At 40.0% G+C, this 12,255-nt stretch overlaps 1 long non-coding RNA gene across 1 annotated transcript; it reads left to right on the forward strand.

Annotated features, from left to right (window-relative positions):
• The first annotated feature begins 4,171 nt into the window (after positions 1 to 4,171).
• LOC140608565 (uncharacterized) lies at positions 4,172 to 7,062 on the forward strand. The gene is made up of 2 exons (XR_012010541.1): positions 4,172 to 4,346; positions 6,850 to 7,062. It is a non-coding gene; the product is annotated as an uncharacterized lncRNA (long non-coding RNA).
• Positions 7,063 to 12,255: the final 5,193 nt, after the last annotated feature.

The following is a 12,255-nucleotide window of genomic DNA, read 5'->3' on the forward strand; positions in this document are numbered from 1 at the left end:
ACTACTAATGGCTTAGTTTATGTTCACCATCACTTTCATGATCAAACAATTCTTTTATTCAGCTTTAATCCTTGACGCCATCCTCCATAAGGGTCCTAGAGAATTTAGAAAATTTTTCTGGAAATTCAAACCTGAGTATGTTACTTATTTTTGAGAACTCTCAATGACCACTTTTTACCTAACGAATCAATCATGAGGCCTTCAGTTTCTACCTTTTCCACTAATCCTTTCTTTTGGGTTCCCTGTTCCATAGTTCTACATACATCCTAAGCTCCCATCATGAAGAAATATCTGGAATTCCTGGAAACGCCTCTGTAGTTCCATATTTTTTCATGTTGCTTCCTCCGCTAAGTATGTCCTCCCCCAGTCACCATGTGAAGGGAGAAGATCTCGTGATCAGAAATCTAGACTGTTCCTTGCTAGTTGTGTATCATTTCACTTCTCTAATTCCTATTTTACTCTTACATGATATGGGGTAATAAAAGGACCTAGAACAAACATTAACTATAAAATGCTTTCTGAGGTTAAACAGATTATGGTGTCTCTGTTTCTCCAAGGTTGAGCTAGGCATGACTTTTGTGTAAACATTCTTTCCAAATAAATACACAAGCATCAGATTAAAAAAAAAAAAAAAAGAACTGTATCTTGGGAAAACATACTGATGTATTTTTTATATTTGAAGAAAGTGGAAACTGAGCAAAAGCAGAGGTGGCTGTAGACAGCAAACATAATGATTGTACGGGGGCAAGAGTTGAGCCTCAGACACAAGCTGCTCTCTTACCACACTAGTGGTACAGATATCTGACAGCTGCTGCCACCTATTACCGTCTTTGTCCAAGCATTTTGTAGTTTCTGCTTCACTTGATGGCACGAGGTTGGGGAGGGGTGGGTGTGGGTGAACAACACTGTGGTTACTGGAAGCCTTCAGAAGGACATCTACTATCTTAAGTAAGTTTCCCCAAGGGTCTGTTGGCTGTTTTCCTAAATTACCCACACAGCACTGACCCCCAGGCAAGGCCTGCATCGTACAGATTAATAGTGTCTCTTTGTGGTCATGAGTCTGAGGAAAATGTGGACCAACTTATCAATATCATTGTTTGGTAAGTTGGTGATCTATGCCTATTCTTGTTGAAATCCCCAGAAGGCTCTGTCATTGGTTACAAAGAAAAAAGATGTCTATGTGACCAGCCTAGACTCCATTTGGTCTGGTTCTGAGGTACAAAATGCACATATTGGGTATTCCTAGTCAGAAAGAAAAAGTACATTTTTTTCTTTCAGTATTTTAATTCCAGTTAGTTAACATATAATGTATTATTAGTTTCAAGGGTAGAGGTTCATGATTCATCAGTTGCATGTAACACCCGGTGCTCATCACACCCCATGTCACCTAGTTACTCATCCCCCCCACCCATCAGCAACCCTCAGTTTGTTCCCGTAGTTAAGAGTCTTTCAAGGTTTACCTCCTCTGTTTTTTTTATTATTAAAGATTTTATGTATTTATTCATGAGAAACACACAGAGAGAGGTAGAGACAGAGGCAGAGGGAGAAGCAGGCTCCCTGCAGAGAGCCCAATCTGGGACTGGATCCTAGGACCCTGGGATCTGTCCCTGAGCCAAAGGCAGATGCTCAACTGCTGAGCCACCCAGGCATCCCTCCCTCTCTGTTTTCATCTTATTTTTTCCCTCCCTTCCCCTATCCCTTCATCTGTTTTATTTCTTAAATTCCACATGTGAGTAAGATCATATGGTGTTTGTTTTTCTCTGACTGACATTTCACTTAGCAAAATACACTCTAGCTCCATACAGGTCATTGCAAATGGCTAGAGTTCATTCTTTTCAATGGTTAAGTAATATTCCACTCTGTGTGTGTGTGTGTGTGTGTGTGTGTGTGTGTATCACATCTTGTTGATCCCTTCATCTGGGTGGCTTTTTCCATATTTGGGTTATTATGGATAGTGCTGCTATAAATATTGGGGTGCATGTGCCCCTTTGATCACTGTTTTTGTATTCTTTGGATAAATACCAAGTAGTGTAGTTGCTGGGTCATAGTGTAGTTCTACGTTTAACTTTTTAAGAATCGTCCATACTGTTTTCCACAGTGGCTGCACTGATTTGCATTCCCACCAACAGTGTAAGGGGAACCTTTTCTCCACATCCTCTACAATATCTATTATTTCCAGAGTTGGTCATTTTCCCCATTCTCACTGGTGTGAGGTGGTATCTCATTATGGTTTTTATTTGTGTTTCCCTGTTGGCAAGTGATGGAGAGCATTTTCTCATGTGCTTGTTGGCCATGTCTATGTCTTCTTTAGAGAAATGTCTGTTCATGTCTTCTGCCCATTTCTTAACTGGGTTTTTTATTTTTTGGGTGTTGAGTTTGATAAGTTCTTTATAGATTTTGGATACTAGCCCTTCATCTGATGTGCCATTTGCAAATATCTTCTTTCATTCTGTAGGTTGTCTCTTAGTTTTATTGTTTGTTTCCTTCACTGTGTAGAAGCTTTTTATCCTGATAAAGCCCCAACATGGAATAAAATAAGGCATATTTAAAAGTGAATGAATATCACAAGAGTCAAAGACCTAACTAGAAAAGTTAAACAAAATTAAAGAAAATGTAGAAGATATCTTTATGAACTAGGAATACAGGAGAGCTTCTGAAAACGTGGAAATAATATTGGTGTAATAAATATTAAGGTTAGACGAGGTTAATATAAAACAGAAAACTGTAAGGATATAACGAAGTCTACACCAATAAAAAGATTTTACATCTAAATACATAAGAAACTTATGTAAATTGATCAGAAAAAGAAGGGAAATCAGATATAGGTTTAAACCTACTGGTAGTCATAACACTAACATGCTATTTTATACCTACCAGCTTGGCAAAACACAGAGTACCAAAAATTCTGAATGTTGGGAACTATGTGGAGAAATGGGAAGCCCCTGTATGGCTAGTGGGACTATACTTGGGTATAATTTCAGGAATAATAACCTGGCAGTACTCAGAGAACCTATGATCCAGCTAGCCCGTTCCTGCATTTGTATCACAGAGAAATGTCCACACATGTCCATGAAGGTAGCGAGCAAGGATAACCATCCATTTACTTGCACAGTTGTGAGTCTGAGGCAATGGTGCCCATCTCTAGAGCAGTGTATAATAACACGTGACGGATACACATGGTGGTACACGAGGTAGCAACTTGGAACAGAGGATCAGATACATACATGTAGTGACACGGGTGGATGAAAATACATGCGTGGAAATGTAAAAAAGAGAATGAATGTTATGGTGCTATGCCATTAGCGTAAATTAAAAACAAATATACACTTAAATACTACATATTTATCAGAATTCAAACATGTTCCAGGGTATATATCAAACATATGTAAAGTATGAGAATAAGAGGCCAGAATAAGAGAATAATAGTAAAACAAGAGGAATCTAGCAAGGATATATATTGGTGAAATAAAGTGCCTAATATATATTTAACTGAACTTTTTGCACATCGGGTTTAAAAAAATAACATGGAATCCTGAATGCTGCCGTAATGTAGAGTTTGACGGAATCCTCTTACACTCTGAAAGCTTTGTTTAATTGGGGATATTTTTTTTAAAGATTTATTTATTTATTTATTTATTTATTTATTTATTTATTTATGATAGACAGAGAGAGAGAGAGAGGCAGAGACACAGGCAGAGGGAGAAGCAGGCTCCATGCACCGGGAGCCCGACGTGGGACTCGATCCCGGGACTCCAGGATCACGCGCTGGGCCAAAGGCAGGCGCTAAACCGCTGAGCCACCCAGGGATCCCCAAATCGGGGATAATTATATAGTGCTGTTTCAAAGTTCAACCAATGAGCTCATTAATTAATGCACATGAAAGAAATTAAGGTGTTGATACACTTCCTAATTTTATTTAAATTAAAATATGTAATAGAAAATTTCGTGAATGATTTTAGTGCTGAATACTAGCAAACATTATTAATACGCTAGAATTAGTTACCAGATAGTTTAGCATCCAATCTGGGAAACTTTTGTGAATATAGGGAAACATAAAAATAACAAAGCATATACTCTCCACCAGGTTTATTCACCTACTAATTACTCAATGTTATTATATTGGTGGATAGAAGTATTGATTTTTTTTTTTTTTCTATAAATGATGATTCTATTCACAAACCATTTTCAGGGACTTCCATTTCTATCCTTGATAAACTAGTGATGGCTGGATTTACCCTCTCGTCTTAAGCAATTTTAAGATGGACAAAATACATGAAACAAAGGATGTAAGATCCTGGACAATAGGCAGGCAGGAGAGGGCTCCCGGAGAGGAGGAAACAGATGAGGTAAGTCAACAATTGTCCCAGCTCACTACCCGCAGGGCTTCCCGGGAGGGGAATCCAAACCCGAGGCTGGCAGTCTAGCTTAGCTGGAAAGACAGAGCTGAGAGTTTGGAGGCGTGGGGCCAAGGAAATGGAATTTGCAGCTCTCCATTCATCAAATAATTGGATTAAACATTTCCAGTAGATTTTGGACAGAACGCAAGAAAAATTTAGAGGACTCATTTTAGAAAAGTTTGAGAGCATTATAACATGCTACAGGGGATTTACAGGGCCAGTCGTCAAAGGTCAGCATTTCAAAAATCTAGCTGATGATGGGCAGCTAAGGAGAAAACATGTCCTGCCATCCTAACATATTTTTCTTATTCGGCATTAACCTTGTCACAAGAAGTTCATACGTCAGTTACTGAATTATGCGAATCTAAAAATGAGTGTATTTCAGCAGCTATCGGTTGTGGCTGATACAGTATAAATGCTTCAGACGCAACTATGAGTTGGGTGTGCATGGCAGTTAGTTTCAAGTATTTCTGCTCCATGAATTTCCTAGTGTAATGCAGCGTTGTGTTTACTATGACTTTATTCTCCACAAATATTCTAGTTTTATCATGTCAAAAAAATGTAATTTGTTCTTCAGTGCAGAATTTTTGCTTACTTTCTAGTGCCAGTCATGATGGCATCAGTGATGTCCCTTTCAAATAAAGGAAATTTTAGAAGCATTTCATTGGTTTCATAAGTTGAATTAAAAAGTTAAACCACTGCAGGGTGCCTGGCTGGCTCAGTCAGAAAAGCATGCAACTCTTCATCTCCGGGTTGTAAGTTCAAGCCCCTTGTGGGATGCGGTTACTTAATTAAAACTCTAAAAAAAAAAAAAAAAAAATCATACCATTGGAATTAATTTACTTGACTTCCCACTTGAAGCATCTGATGTCACTGATGTAAAACAGCCTTTATTTAAGTGTTTGAAAAGTCCTGACAAGGGTCAACATATTAATTGCATTTGTTTTACTTTTCATACATGTTTAAAAATAATGTAAATCAGAAATGAGTGAAATGAATTAAAAGACTCATGTGATCCTTGATGAAAAGTTCTTCATAGTCTTCCTAAAATAACTGCCCACTCCCACTTTTGAGGTAGATGGGGGATGTATCTGAAGCCTATTTTTATTTTTCCATGCTATCACTACGATTTCCAATGGTTAGATAATAAACATCATCAATTTTTTTTGAGTGCATTGCTGTCAAAAGGGTTTATTGCAAAATACAAGAGCCTAACCCCAAAATACAGCATTGCATTTACTATATGATATATATTATAAAATATCACAAATAAATACCATTACACCCTGCATAATAAAAGGCTAAACCACTGTAGCAAAGCATTCAGACCACTTTTATTCTACACAACGACTGTCCAGGCTCCATTTCCTCCAATTACTTCGGCCACATCCGATTTAGAGTTTCCAGTGCTTCCCAGTAATGCTGCGGATGAGCAGCTGGTAGGCCTCAAACACTAAAGCAGAGGCTGTGCCCCCACAGCTCCCTCGCCATGTGGCCACAGGAGGCAGAAGAAGCTTTGAATATTTTTTCCCTACCGCTCTGCCCTGCAAGGAGTTACCTGCTCCTTGTTGCTTACCCCCAATGCACTTTTATTTTGTCACAGAGTCATCCATGTTGTCCTTGGGAAAAAAAAAGGTGATCGTTAGATTTTTCTGGAAAGAGATGGGAAAAGTATTCTTTTGATTTAAGGCCAAGCTGAACTGAGAATTCTGCTCACTGCACAGCAGAACCTGGAAGTATAAAGCAAAGGTCTATCCAATCTACCCCAGTTTGTTTTAATGCAACTATTAATGTTGATGCTTCATTTTAAAGATAGTTAACCCCGCTAAATAAGAAAATAGAAAGGATAAATACCCCCCCCCCAAAAGCAAAATAGAAAGGATAAAGGTAAATAAATAACCTCCACCCCAATGCGAAAATAGAAAGGATACCAGGACAATGGGAATATATGAGAATTGTCCTGGATGACCCATGTCAGGAGGGTACCCCGACTAGAATGGTAGACCCCATACCAGTGTGACTGATTGCTTTTGCTCTTATTATTTCTACTTGTATTTCTTAAACATCGATGGCTTACCTTGTGCCAACAGTGTAAGAAACACTGTCCGTCATTATGCCATAATACATACAACAAACCCATTAGGGTCACCTAAATGACGTAGCTAGTTCCTTGTAGAATTGGGATTTTCTTTTTTTACCCCACTTTAAGATCAAAGTCTGTACTGTTAGGGTGGATTAGGTTTCGTTCACGTATTATATATTTTATAAAGCCTTCCCTGGAAGTCTCCTATTGTGATTGTCTGTTGCTGCCTAACAAACCACCAATAACTTAGTGGCATAAAACAACCACAATTTTATTATGCTTCTGGATTCTGTAAGTCAGAAATTTCTCTCTTTTTTTAGATTTTATTTATTTATTTATTTATTTATTTATTTATTTATTTATTTACAGAGAAAGAGCGAGTTAGGGAGCAGAGGGGGAGAGGGAGAAAGCATCTTAAGCAGGCTCCACGCCCAGCACAGAGCCCGACGCGGGGCTCCATCTCATGACTCTGAGATCATGACCAGAGCAGAAATCAAGAGCCAGATGCTTAACCGACTGACCCAGGCAGGTACCTCATGTTTTATTTTACTTTTCAAAATAAATTTTATTTTACTGCGGTAAGAGCATTTAAAATGAGACCTACCTTCTTCACAAAATTGTTAGGTGTACGGTACAGTTCTGTGAATCATGCGTTCCGATGTTGTACGGCAGCCTCTAGGGCTTGTTCACCCTACTTAACTGAACCCTCGATTACTGACCGCCCAGATCCTCCTCCTGGCGGCCCGTGGTGACCACCATTCCACCCTTCGATCCTGTGAATCTGACTGGCTTAGATGTCTCATGTCGGTGGAATCCTGCAGTGCACGTCCTTTGGTCACTGGCTTGTGGCACTTACCATAATATCCCCTGGGCCCGTCCTTGTCACGTATGGCGGAATACTCCACCAGGGCGCACAAGGCACAGGTGGCTTGTGTCCGATGAAGACTGCGGCTTCGTCCAGAGAGATAGATACAAGGGGCTTGGGCTGGATCATCCGACGGCTTGGGGTGGGACTGGAGGAGCCCATGGCAGGGTTTAGAAGGAAACCCAAGGCCTGCATATGGCCTCCCCAAGGGCCTTCGTCTTCTCACTAAATGGCTGTTGGGTTCTGAGAGGAAGTGTAACAAGGGAGCGTCCAGAGACATTGCAAAAGAACCAGGAGGAAGCCTCCAGGGTTTTCAAGACTAGCCTTCGTTCCCACCGTACTCTGTGCGTCAAAGCAGGCACACACCGGCCCGGATGCAAGGGGACAGGTATCGACCCCACCTCCCAAAGGGAAGAATATCAGAGAACGGGAAGCTATATTTTAAGTGACTACAGTCCCTTTCTCCCCCCACCCCAACACCGATAGACTTGACCACTCCTTTGTACCCCTGGGATCTTGTACACACAACTGCCTCATCACCAGGACTGGTGTAGCACTTACTTGTTTATACTAGACTCTCTCTCCTGGGCTTGAGGTTTCTTAAGGAACAGGTCTCCTTTAGCCCCAGAACTTGGCACAAGTGCATGGTACGTAGTAGTTGCTCAATAAACGTGTGTTAAAAAATTGGTTGATGGATGGATTGGTTAAAACAAACAAACCAAAACATATACTTCCTCCCGTTTCCAACTCTAGTTAGATTTTGTGCATTAAGATATCAGTTGCCTCCATTCTTCCTCTTTTCCAGAAGGATGTCCTAACAGCTCCCTTAGTGAGGAGCATGGGGACAAGTAATGCAATTTCCTGTCAGAGATTTCTTTATCTGAAGGTGAAAACCATGTGGTGGGCTAGGTATAGGCCTCCAAAGAAAGTGCTCACGTCTCCTTTCTCCTTCCTTCCTTCCAGGCAAAGAACAACTAAGGCCTCCATATTTCTCTCCAAATCCCCTTTGGTCTCTGATTCAGAGGCATGACAGGGACCTAACAAACCCCCTTATGACCCAAGCATCTGGCCCTAGAAAATGTGGCTTTTTGCTCAGCTGCACTTGGTCGTGTGGCTTCCCCTAGGAAAGCATTTAGTAAACCTCCCAGCCTTCCTGTCCTCCACTTTTTAGGTTTCTGTACCACTGCAGGATCTAAACTGTTCAAAATTCCGTGGTTTCCACTGAATTTTAAGAGTTGATGATTCTGCAAGCCATCTGTAGGGGAAAATACAGTAGTTACATTAATGAAATGATAGTCTTTATTCCATATGTTCTATCTTGACATTTTTTCTGATTTATGAAATGTTTTTGTTTGACAATACTTTGATATTTTATTTTTTTTCTTATTAATACAGTATTTATTTGTCTTCCCTCTGTCAAACCCTGAGCCAACCACTTTCCCCAGGCTGCCTGGGTAGGTATAGGAAAAAGAACATGCAGCGCAGACAAAACATGGGAGAAAGACCTATGGGAGGTGGAGAGGGCTCCGTCACATGGCGAAGAGGATGAGAAAGGCCACCATCAGGCAAGAGCCCCATGACCTCTGAGAGGGCAAAGTCCAGAATGGCGTAGGAGAACAGCTTTTGCTTCAGAGAGGGATTCCTGGCATAACCAAGGATGAGGCTCCCAAACACAGTCCCAGTTCCAGCCCCAGAGCCAGCCACCCCACAGTGGCAGCCCCAGCCCCAGTGAACGTGGCTGCTGGGTCAATGTCCCTAGAAGTGGCGCTGGTTCGGAAGCTGCGGCTAGGAGTGAGGTCGGGGGCTGTGGGGCTGCCAAGCTGCTGAGGCTCTGATCCGTCAGTGTCTCCGGTGGTTTTAGCACCACTGCAGACGGTGACCTGGCTGGGCAGCTGGGAGGGGATCCTGACCAAGAAGGGGGTGGAGATGAGCTTTGCACAGGTGCACATTTTCAGGGGATGAGGGGCCGTAGCAGAACTGCTCCCAGTGTGGAGACGACAGAGAGGGGCCTGTATTTTAGATTTTCTTTCCCTCATTAAAAAAAATAATAATAAAATAAAAATAAAAATAAAAAAGTAGTGTCAAAAGTAGAACCAATGTCTTCCTGGATTAAAACCGTATACTCATTTGGTGTCATTCAACCGCTCAACAAGCTGAATTTTCTGGATCAATAGAATATGCCTAATTTTTTTTATTTTTGAAGATTTTATTTATTTATTCATGAGAGACACAGAGAGAGGCAGACACACAGGCAGAGGGAGAAGCAGGCTCCCTGCGGGGATCCCAATGCGGGACTCAATCCCAGGACCCTGGGATCAGGACCTGAGCTGAAGGCAGATGCTCAACCACTGAGCCACCCAGGCGTCCCAGAACATGCCTAAATTTAATTAGATTGTTGTTGAGTTGAATATCTTATAAGAGTTTTAGGATATAAAATAGATTGTTGAGCAACATTCCTGCTGCCAGAGAGAATATCTCTTAGTGGTTCCTCCAGGAGCTACCTTCCTCAGCTATGGAGGCCCCTCATCTGATTCACTTCCCCCCACGAAGGCTCCCAGGAAGACTATAATGGGCCTGAAGGCAGCTGGGTCTAGGAATGTGCTCCCGTGGCTGTACATAAAATTTGCAAAAGTTAAAATTTTACCTTCAATTTAAGTTTAATAGAACCATCTGTTTTTACTGTGACCACCTCTCTACCCTTACTCGCCTTCCTGCTCAAGATGCTGGAGAGGCTGTGTATTTTCTAGGTCCAACTAAGCAGAGGTTGAGTTGAGAGTAGGCCATTTTAAGCACAACTTGCAAATGCATTCTAGAATGTTTTAGTAAATCTGATTATAAACGACAAATGCTCAATTTTCTTATATATGAGGAGTAACTTCCTTACACATCTTTAAATTAGTTATTTATTTAAATTATATAAATGAGAAAAAATTAAATTAATAAAATATAAAGGAAAGACCGTGTATGATCGATTATATAATGGTGAAATAAATAATAATTAATCTGTCATTGAAAAATGAATTGAACCAAAAATTCAGATTGTACCAAAAACAATTAATTCATTAAGAAAATTATATATTTATAAGAAAAGTAATGAACAGAGTCTTGGATGATACGGATAATGAAAAGGAGCAAATTATATGAACACATTGAGAAAATATTTAAAATTCTTCCTTGCCTGACATGAAATATTGATATCAATGAATGTATATATATGTAAAATCACCTGTAGGGCTTTTTAAAATACAGATTGCTGGGTCCCACCCGCAGAGATTCTGAATCTGCAGATCTGGGGCAGTGGAGGGGGCTGGGATAATTTGCATTTCTAATTAGTTCCTAATAATGCTGATGCTGTTGAATCAGGGGCCACAGAGAACCACTGATATATTTTAGGTAATTATCTTAGTTTCTTCCTTTTTTCTTTTTGCCTTTATTGTAACAAACTTAGCAGCCTGCTCCACACTTAAAAAAAAAAAAAAAAAAAACACAAGTGTTTACCAATAAATATCATCTTACCAAAATAGTGATAATATTCTGATCATTTCTGTTTATTTACTCTTTGCTTTCTTGTACAGAAATCCTTGTTATTAGAATATGTTTACCACCACATGTTGTGCTATACCAATTAATTTCTGACCTCAATGCATATATATTTGAATTCTGAACAATACAGATGAAACATTATGCCCCTGATCAACATTCCCAGGAATTTGTATAAAACATTTAACATGTTTTGGTTCAATAGATAAAACCGAACCTGAAAGTCGCTGCATAATGAAAAAGTGTGCTGTGTTCAGTAGGGTCAAAATGGTCATATGATTGAGTATGACTACTATGATTATGAAAGGGGTATTTATATTTTATGAAATTGAGGTTTCGGTTAACTGTTCCAGAGAACCCACAGGAATGATTGACTTTGGGACATTCAAGTCATCTTTACTTAGTTGGGAAGGTGATAATTGATTCTAGATTACTTGGCACTTGTAACTGTCCTTGGCAAGTTTCAGGTTCTTCCAGATGTTGGGTACTGCTTCCAGAACATTTGTGAACAGCTCCTTGTGGGCTGTGTGTCTCTCTATCGCTGCAAGAAAACAAACTTTGTGTTTCATTTCACGGAAAAGTGACTCCTCGGGCATTATTGTCTTATGGAGTACATGTCTTACTCTCTGATGGGGACAGAAACCAATTTGATCTGTGCAGTGATTGATGTTGTTGACTTAGAGCCAGAACTATACTGATGTCCCAACACTAGACCTTCAGAAAAATGAAACAAAACAAAATAAACCTCCAAACTATAATCTAAGCAGGTAAGTCTTCCATGGCAGGCTAATTTCCTGTTGTCCATCTTTAAGGTTTACGTATGAAATACAACATAGAGGTTTTCATATGTTTTACAAGGGAAGATGAGAAATATTTAGTGACTCCTGGAAAAACCAGTCAGTGCCACTTACAACAAAGTAACTTATCGAAATAATACTGAATTTGATCATTGCTTCTGAAAAGGACTTTTAAGAAGCAAGTGTGGGACTTCCACTTCTTAGAAGATGAAGTGTACACATATCCCTCATGCTAAAAACAAGGGAAACTCCTATTCACTAGTTGTAAAACGTAAGAAAATCCTGAAAGGTTGAGAGAAGGCAGACCAGAGGGAACCTCGGGACACAAAGAACAAAATGGTGATGAGTTCCTTGGGGGTATTTCTGTTTCCTGGGTTGTTCTTGTTTTTTTTTTGTTGTTGTTGTTGTTGTTTTTTGGTCTATTTTTTTGGTGGGGAGGGAGTGCCTCATATATCCCTGGACTTACAGGTAAAGAAGCTAGTTACCTGAAAATGCCAATAGGTTCAGACTAATAAATAAATAACAACCAGAAGCATATTCTTTCCAGCCAAAAGACCAGAAAGGAATATCCTA

Source organism: Canis lupus, chromosome 18 (genome assembly GCF_048164855.1).
Source record: "Canis lupus baileyi chromosome 18, mCanLup2.hap1, whole genome shotgun sequence".
Lineage (NCBI taxonomy): Eukaryota > Metazoa > Chordata > Mammalia > Carnivora > Canidae > Canis > Canis lupus.